The sequence below is a fragment of the Plecotus auritus genome (genome assembly GCF_963455305.1).
Source record: "Plecotus auritus genome assembly, chromosome: 13".
NCBI classification, from domain to species: domain Eukaryota; kingdom Metazoa; phylum Chordata; class Mammalia; order Chiroptera; family Vespertilionidae; genus Plecotus; species Plecotus auritus.
Window position 1 is genome coordinate 13,093,421 of NC_137779.1, and position 10,146 is coordinate 13,103,566.

Genomic DNA, 10,146 nt, shown 5'->3' on the forward strand with positions numbered 1-10,146 from the left:
TTACAGCCCCTCCAACCCTGGAAGGTGCGTACGTTTTACTTGAACGCAGGTAGGCCCGAGTCACTCAGCTCACATCCTTTACCTGGCTTCCCCCCCCCCCCCTTACTCAGGGTAAAAGCCACAGCCCTAGTGAAAGCCCTGCTTCATCTACCCACCTCCCTCCCTTTCCTCTCTGACTTGGTGCCCTACTCAGTGCACCCTCTCCCTCTGCTCCAGCCCCACACACTTGCTTCCTGGAACATTCCCTGGCATGTTCCTGCCTCAGGGCCTTTGCCTCTTCTGTGCCCTCAGCCAAGACTTCTTTTCCTCCAGACAGCAGCCTGGCCAGAGGCCAAGTGGCTTCTTCTTCCATCTGCAGTTCTGAGCTCCTGCAGCCACTCCACTCTTCTGGGCAAAGAACTGGAAGAGTCTGGAAACTGACACCCCCTGCAGCATGTCCCATAGAAAGAGATTGATTGACACTTGAGTCTGAAGGCCCTGACTTCAAGACTGATTGAACTTGGGTGTAATTTTTTCTTTTTGTGATTTGTTTTTTGTTTATTGTGATTTCATATATATATATATATATATATATATATATATTACCATTTTAATTATTTTTAAGGGTACAGCTCAGTGGTATTAAGTACATTCACAATAGTGTGCTATCATTCACACTATCCCTTTCCAGAACATTTCATCATCCCAAACTAAAATCCTTTAAAAAAAAAAAATTGCCAAAACCGGTTTGGCTCAGTGGATAGAGCGTCGGCCTGCGGACTCAAGGGTTCTGGGTTCGATTCCGGTCAAGGGCATGTACCTTGGTTGCGGGCACATCCCCAGTGGGAGGTGTGCAGGAGGCGGCTGATCGATGTTTCTCTCTCATCAATGTTTCTAGCTCTCTATCCCTCTCCCTTCCTCTCTGTAAAATATCAATAAAATATATTTTAAAAAAAATTTTTTTTTATTTATTTCAGAGAGGAAGGGAGAGGGAGAGAGAGATAGAAACATCAATGATGAGAGAGAATCATTGATTGGCTGCCTCGTGCATGCCCCCCACTGAGGATCCACCCCATAACCCAGGCATGTGCCCTCCTGGCTCATAGGTCGAGGCTCAACCACTGAGCCACACTGGCCAGGCCCAAACTAAAATTCTTGTACCCATTAAACAACAACTTCCCATTCCTCTCTCCCCCAGCTTCTGGTAACCTCTGTTCTACTTTGTCTTAACAAATATAACTATTCTGGATGCCTGGTCTCACTGATTTCATACAGTATTTGCTTAAGTGTCATTTTTGCTCCAGTGTGTGCTCCTTCATTGCTGTGCTCTTCACTCCAGGTGGAATGAGAATTTTGCTCTGATTTCCACACTTACCACATCATTTATAGTTAATTTGTTGAGTGTGTGCCTCTCAGTGGATAGTAATTAATGGACACAGAACTTGCACAATGTATCTTCTTGCTTTATCCAAGGGTCTTTTGGTTGCAAGTAGAGACACCATCTCATACTATCCAATAAAGGAAATTTATTAAGGATACAAGTGTTTGGAAAGCTGTCAACAGCAGAGCAATCATCCCCCCCCCTCTCTATTTCTATTTCTTTCTCTATCTCATCTCTCTCTCTTTCATTGTTCTCATATTCATGGTGCAAAATGGCTGCCTCTTGTATCACTCACCGAAATTAGTTGGCTCTTTCTGAATTACAATCCCTAATTCTGGAGTACCCTAGCTAGGGTCCAAAGTTGCCCCTGGCCAGTCATGCTGCTGACACTCCTCAAGCCATTTGCCTCTCCTCCTTAGGTACCTGGCCAGCATGCCCAGCCAAGTAGGTCAAACTGTCCCTTGGCTCATGGCTTTGTCCAAAGCTGCCCTGCTGCCTGTTGAATGGCGCTTCGTGGCCTAAAATCTTCTCTTTCCTAGGCCAAGCGAAGACACAGTCACAAGCCTCAGCCCCACTATTGCAAAGAGTCCTTTCACAGCCCCTACTTAGACCCTGGTTCAGGGGAAGGCAGGATGTCCCCTAGAGAAGAATTTGGGGCAGGTGAAGGCTTATCAGCAGGCCAGCTGGAAGGGCAGGTCACAAATCTATGAGATTATTTTTCTTCTTGAGTCAGAATCTGCTACCATTATTCACAAACTCCTGAGTAGTTGCTGTGGACTGGCAACTGCCCAATACTGACGTGTCAGGAGCACCAAGCTTGAAGGCCCCTGTCCTAACTACTCTTTTGATAATTACTTGCCAGATTTGAATGATTAGAATTTGGCTGGGTTCTTCTCAGGGGCCTTGTTTGCAGGTTGGGTGAAGGGAGTTCTCCTGTGTATCAGTCAAAAGATGAATGGATAAACAAAATGTGGTCTATCCATACAATGGAATATTATTCAGCCATAAAAAGGAATGAAATAGAGATGTATGCTACAACATGAATAAACTGTGAAAACATGCTAAGTGAAAGAAGCCAGATACAAAAGGCCACATTTTTAAAATATTTTTATTGATATTTTACAGAGAGGAAGGGAGAGGGATAGAGAGCTAGAAACATCGATGAGAGAGAAACATCGATCAGCTGCCTCCTGCACACCTCCCACTGGGGATGTGCCCGCAACCAAGGTACATGCCCTTGACCGGAATCGAACCCGGGACCCTTCAGTCCGCAGGCCGACGCTCTATCCACTGAGCCAAACCGGTTTCGGCAAAAGGCCACATTTTTATATGATTACCCTTATAGGAAATATCCAGAAAAGGCAAATCTTTAGAGACAGAAAATAAATTAGTGGTAGCTTGGAGAGGGGCACAGGGAGGAGATAGGAAGGTTATAGGCCGAGAGTTTCTTTTTGCAGTGATGAAAATATTTTAAAACTGACTGTGGTGATGGTTGCACAACTCTGTGAACAGACTAGAAATTGAATTGTGCACTTTAAAGGAATGAATGTGTGGTATGTGCATTCTCGCAATGAAGCCTTCAGGTCTCTGATGAAGAATGAGCGCCCTCTAGGGGCTCTCAGATGTCCAAAGCTAGTCACAGCCCACTTCTATTTTTGGAGACTTCGCTTAAATAAAAATCAGAAAAATGTATTTTTTAAAATTGATTTCAGAGAGGAAGGGAGAGAGAAATATATATATAGACATATCAATGATGAAAGAGAATCATTGATCGGCTGTCTCCTGCACGGCTCCCACTGGGGATCGAGCCTGCAACCCAGGCATGTGCCCTTGACCAGAATCGAACCCGGGACTCTTCAGTCTGCAGGCCAACGCTCTATCCCCTGAGCCAAAAACGCCTAAAGAGTGTAACACAAAGTGTGGCAAATATAGTTTAAATTTTCATTGAATGTAAAATACACATAGAAAAGTGGAAATACCATCAGTGTATATAGCTTGATAGATATTTGCAAACTGAACACACCCTTGTCTGGGACTGTCTCATTGGGAACCATACCAAAAATCTAAATTTGAGTCCCTTCATATTTATAAGTCCACTTCAGAATGACTATGCACACCCCTTTTTAACCCTCCTTTCTCTTCTTCTTTCCTAATCTCTAGGGTTATGCCATCAGTAAGGTAGCTATTTAATATTTAAATTTAATAAAACCGCCCATCCAGCATAGCTCAGTGGTTGAGTGTCAATCTATGAACCTGGAGCTCACGGTTCTATTGCCAATCAGTGCACATGACTGGGTGGGTTGTGAGCTTTATCCCCAGTGGAGGGTGTGCTGAAGGCAGCTGATCAATGATTCTCTCTCATCATTGATGTTTCTATCTCTCCCTCCCTCTCCCTTCCTCTGTGAAATAAATTTAAAAAAATATTTAAAATAAATAAATTCAATGAAACCAAAATTCCTCAGTCACACTAGCCAGGTTCCAAGTATTCAGTAGACACATGTAACTACTGGCAGCGGAGATACAAATTATTTCCTTTATCATAGCAAGTTCTACTGGACACATTGCTTCTTTTTTATTTTTTACAATATATTTTTATTTTTCAAAAAATATTTTTATTGATTTCAGAGAGGATTTCAGTCTGCAGGCTGATGCTTTATCCACTGAACCAAACCAGCTAGGGGGACACATTGCTTCTGAGACCTCTGTCCTCTAGTCTCTATCCCTTCCGTAGGAATGTTTCCTCTTAATTTTCTCTCTTCACCCCAATCCTCTTCTTTTTTCTTTTAATTGGTCAGAAAAATGTTATGTCAGAACCTAACATAATGTCTACAGGGATAAGCCAATGGAAATTACAGTATTTGAAAATAGTTGTTAGGCAAAGAAATACAGATAATAAACCATCCGAAGGAAAAATGCAGAGCCTCACTAGCAATTAAAGATTGTTGAGCCAAAACCGGTTTGGCTCAGTGGATAGAGCGTTGGCCTGCGCACTGAGGGGTCCCGGGTTCGATTCCGGTCAAGGGCATGTACATTAGTTGCGGGCACGTCCCCAGTGGGAGGTGTGCGGGAGGCAGCTGATCGATGTTTCTCTCTCATCGATGTTTCTAGCTCTCTATCCCTCTTCCTTCTTCTCTGTAAAATATCAATAAAATATATTAAAAAAAAAAAAAGATTGTTGAAGTAACCCTGCCATACCATTACATACTGTCTAGACAAGGAAAAATGTGTAAAACGAAGGGCTGTGATTTGGCAACACTGTGGGGAAATAGGCACTGTTACACACTGCTAGCCACCCTGGTAATTAAGTATTTCCTCCTGAAGTATCATCTGGAACTGTTACAGGAACTTATAAACCATTTTTTGATTAAATAATTTCACGTCACGACTACTTTTTATTTATTTAATAGATAGCTGGTGTGAGGCATAGTATTGGTAACCTACATACTTTAAAAATATATATACTTTTCACAATAATCCTTTTAGGTAGGTAGGAACCTTATCAGCATTTTAAAAATCAGCAAACTCATAAAAGAGCCACAGGGATGTAAAGTACAGCATAGGAAATACAGTCAGTAATCCTATATAATAAAAGCCTAATATGCTAAGTGTCCACTTGACTGGTCGGCTGTTCAACCAATCAGAGTGTAATATGCTAATGATATGCTAAGGCCACTCGCTATGACGTGCATTGACCACCAGGGGGCAGACGCTCCAACAGGTAGGTTAGCTTGCTGCTGGGGTCCGGCCAATGGGGACTGAGTGAGATGGGTTGGACACGCCTTGAAGCCCTCCTGTGGTCCCTCCCCTGCTGGCCAACCTCCCGTGTCCCTCCCCGGCCCTGATTGTGCACTGGTGGGGTCCCTCGGCCTGACCTGCGCCCTCTCGCAATCAGGGGGATGTCAGAGAGCCGGTTTCGGCCCAGTCCCGCAAGCCAGGCTGAGGGACCCCACTGGTGCACGAATTCGTGCACCAGGCCTCTAGTATTGTAATAACTATGTATGATGCCAGGTGGGCACTAGACTTATAGGGGGATCACTTTGTAAGTTATATAAATGTCTAACTGCTATGTTGTATACCTGAAAGTAATATAAAATAATTCTGAATGTCAACTGTAACTGAAAACAAATTTTATTTTAAACAGTTAACAAACTCTTAGGTTCACAGATTTGATAGTACCATATCTGGAGTAAAAGAGCATGGAAGTGGAGGAATCAGGATTCAGTTTCAAGCCTCTTGACCTAGGAAGACCTGCCCAGAACACCACTTTGCCTCCCATTTCAAATTATTGTCTCCAAAGGAATGGTACAACTGGGGCAAGGGAAGGAATTTATGCAAAAATAATGTAATTATTACAATGATCACAAAGGAACAATTGGAAAAGGCACACAAGTTGGGCCTGGCACGTAGTGAGCTCTCAAGAAATGCTTACTTTTTTTTAAAGAAATGCTTAATTTTAAAAAAGTTATTCTTTGAAAAAGGGGTCTGGCCCTTTAAAAGTCAGAGGCAGGTGAAAAGAGGAAGGAGGCGGCTTCTGATGCTGACGTAAAAGCTTCTTGCTTCATTTACATGAGCATGCGTAAAGTCGCCCCTTGTTCTTTCGCACTGTTCCTGTCCTCAGTGCGCGTGCGCCGCCTGAACCCTGAGGCGTGCCTGGGCTCCGCCTGCCTATTTAGGTGGGTGGAGACAGTCGCGTGAGTTTGGTGGACCTGCATTCTCCCGCGCTTTACCCAGCCACGCCCCTTTTGCACATGCGCATAGATCAAGAGATTGATGGAAGGGTTCCTGGAGTTGCGCTTGCGCTCTGGGAGCCCCTAGCCGGAAGTGGGCGGAATCATGTTCCAAAGAGGAAAGGGCGGAGGGAGGAAACCTGGCAAAGGTAAGTGTACCTGAATGGAAAGCTGAATTTAGGAATTGACCCAAACGCCCTGCTGTAAAATTACTAAACCTAGAAATGTAAAGACCTGAATATGAACACTGAGAACTTCCACATTTAAAAAGTTTTGCAAGCCTGGCCAGTGTGGCTCGGTGGATTGAGTGTCGTCCCGAGGTCACCGGTTGGGTTCCGGCCAGGGCACATGCTGGGGTTTCAATGGATGTTTCTGTCTCATCGATGATTATTCTCCCTTCTTCTCTCTCTCAAATAAATAAAAACATTTTTAAAGTTTTACAAGGTTATTCTTGTTTACATATGTGTTAAAAGGTTTTAGTGGAGGGAAGCTTTTCCCCAAGTTTCCTTTTCCCCCATAAATTCTTACATTTCTAGAAGACTTCAAGACTCAATAAAGAGCCCTAGCTGGTTTGGCTCAGTGGATAGTGTCGGCCTGTGGACTGAAAGGTCCTGGGTTCCATTCCGGTGACCAGGTTGCGGGCTTGATCCCCAGTAAGGGGTGTGCAGGAGGCAGCCCATGGAAGATTCTCTCACCATTGATGTTTCTATCACTTTCTCCCTCTCCTTTCTTCTCTGAAATCAATAAAAACATATTTTAAAAAAAGACTCAATAAAGAAACATTTGAATGCCTCCTAAGTGCCCAGGTTGGAAACAAGTATTATATAAGAAAAGTAATAAGAGGACAGGTGCTTGCCCACAGAAACATGTAGTCAGAAAACCGTTAGGAAGATCTGTTATGTAAGAGCCAGAAAAAGAAACAAGTCTGCACCGAGTTAAGGGTGATTTTGTGTCGTCTATAATAATAAAAGCGTAATATGCTAATTAGACTGGACGTACTTCCAGATGACCTTCTGGAGGAAGCCTGAGCTGCGAGGGAAGCCCAGGTCCCAGCTGCCAGAGGGAAGCCGGTGCTGGCAACTGGGGGAAGGAAGGCCTACTCTTGTACAAATTTCGTGCATCGGGCCTCTAGTAAATTTATAAATGCTTTGGAAGCCCCTCAGTTCAACTCATCTTTAGTCCATAAACATTTGTGGAAAGCATAAACAGATGTATGTGTGTGTGTGTGTGTGTGTGTATTCAAAGATGAATTATAATTCAGCCTCTGCCCTTGAAGAGTTCTCACTGGGAGGAAGGTGTAGGAGTAGCCCAGGCAAGGTCTTGGAGATGGAATGATAGTAAAGTGTATAGACTCTGGAGACTGCCTTGACTAGAATGGAAGGATGACCTCAAATAACATAAGAAAGCACATCCTAAATTATAGTGTGGTAGACTGGGAATGAGGAGGGCTAGATGCCAAGCTAAGGAAGTTTAGACCCAAATCCAGTGACCAGAACCATAGTGTGTTTTTTAAAAATATATTTTTATTGATTTCAGAGAGGAAGAGATAGAAACATCAATGATGAGAGAATAATTGATTGCTGCCTCCTGCATGCCTCCTACTGGGGATTGAGCCCGCAACCTGGGCATGTGCCCTTGTTCAGATTCGAACCTGGGACCTTTCAGTCCGCAGGCTGACGCTCTATCCATTGAGCCAAACTGGACAGGGCCCATTGTGTTTTCTTGAACTTGCTTTGATGGCAGGGGATGAGGCAGAGGTGACTTTTTGACCATGGTGATCTGGTTAAACAGGGAGAAGTTGGGGAAACCAAGAAAGTCTTAAGCAGGTGGGCAAAAAACCTCCATGCCAAGAGTTATATCTTAATTAAGGACCTAAAATGCTGAAAGGAAAGGAAAGGTGATTCTTGGGTGTCCTGAGAAAGTTTTGGGCTAAGGAGAAAAGCTTTCCTTGTTTGTAGCCACCATCTCCTTAGGCTGTTTTCTCCTTAAGAGACAGGATCTTAGCACGGTCCTAAGCCAAGAATGAACCTGCTGTTACAAAAATGACTGCTTCCCAGGTACCTCATAAAGAGCACAGAAAAATAATGAAAAAACAAAATCCTTAAGTGGACTCAAAATACATTAGTTAGTTAGCACAATCCTGTCCACAGGGAAGTCACACAGGGCCTTGTTCTAAGAAGGGCCTTGAGCTTGCACAGCCAGCATGGCTCAGTGGTTGAGGGTTGACCTATGAACCAGGAGGTCATGGTTTATTCCTGGTCAGGGCACATGCTCGAGTTGCAGGCTCAATCCCCAGTGGGGGAGCATGCAGGAGGCAGCCAATCAATGATTCTCTCTCATCATGGATGTTTCTATCTCCCTCTTCCTTCCTCTCTGAAATCAATAAAAATATATATATTTTTAAAAAAACAAGGGCCAGCCCTAACTGGTTTGGCTTAGTGGATAGAGCGTCGGCCTGCGAACTGAAAGGTCCCAGGTTCAATTCCAGTCAAGGGCATGTACCTTGGTTGCGGGCACATCCCCAGTAGGAGGTGTGCAGGAGGCAGCTGATCGATGTTTCTAACTATCTCTCTCCCTTCCTCTCTGTAAAAAATCAATAAAATATATTTCAAAACAAAACAAAAAACAAACAAACAAGGGCCAATAAATAAATAAATAAATAAATAAATAAATAAAAGGGCCTTGAGCTTGGTTTAATGCTCTGCTATCATCACCATTTGGAAATTCTTAATTTTCATTTTGCACAAACCACAAATTATGCAGTTGGTCCTGCTTCCCTCCTGCAAGTTTTCTGTCTTTGTTTTTTCTCTTTACTAATCCTACTCTTTCATCTCTTCCTCTCTCTCTTCCCTCTTCTATTTTCTCTCTCTTCTTCCTATTTTTCTTTCTTGTCCCTCCTCCCCTATTCCTGTAAGCCCAAATTTAAGTCTGTCATGGCCTCGTAGCCTCAAAACAAGTTCCTGTTATGACTTGAATTGTGTTCCCCCGAAGTTAAAGTCCTAACCCCCGGTACCTGTGAATGTCACCTTATTTAGAAATAGTCAAGTTTTTGCAGAAGATCAGGTTAAGATGAGGTCATTAGAGTGGATCCCAATCTCACAGGACTGGTGTCCTTATGAAAAGGGAAAATCTGGACACAGAGACAGAGACACAAGAATGCCACATAAAGCCCTAACTGGTTTGGCTCAGTGGATAGAGCGTCGGCCTGCGGACTGAAGGGTCCTGGGTTTGATTCCGGTCAAGGGCATGTACCTTGGTTGCGGGCACATCCCCAGTAGGGGGTGTGCAGGAGGCAGCTGATCTATGTTTCTCTCTCATCGATGTTTGTAACTCTCTATCCCTCTCCCTTCCTCTCTGTAAAAATCAATAAAAATATGTTTAAAAAAAAAAAAAAAAGAATGCCACATAAAGATCAGAGTGATGCCCACCCGGCATAGCTCAGTGGTAGAGCATTGACTTATGAACCAGGAGGTCATGGTTCGATTCCTGGTCAGGGCACATGCCTGTGTTGCGGGCTCGATCCCCAGTGTGGGGTGTATAGGAGGCAGCCAATCAATGATTTTCTCTCATCATTTATGTTTCTATCTCTCTCCCTCTCCCTTCCTTTCTAAAATCAATAAAAATATATTTTTTTAAATATATTTTATTGATATTTTACAGAGAGGAAGGGAGAGGGATAGAGAGCTAGAAACATCGATGAGAGAGAAACATCGATCAGCTGCCTCCTGCACACCCCCCACTGGGGATGTGCCCGCAACCAAGGTACATGCCCTTGACCGGAATCGAACCCAGGACCCTTCAGTCCGCAGGCCGACGCTCTATCCACTGAGCCAAACCGGTTTCGGCTAAAATCAATAAAAATATTTTTTAAAAAAGATTGGAGTGATGCTACCACAAGCCAAGGAACTGTAAAGATTTCAGGCAAACCACTAGAAGTAGGAGAGAGTCATAGGACAGAGTCTCCCTCACAGGGAACCCCCCTGCTGACACCTTGATTTCAGATTCCTGGCCTCTGAACTGGGAAACGATATTTCTGTTGTTTAAGCCACACAATTTGTG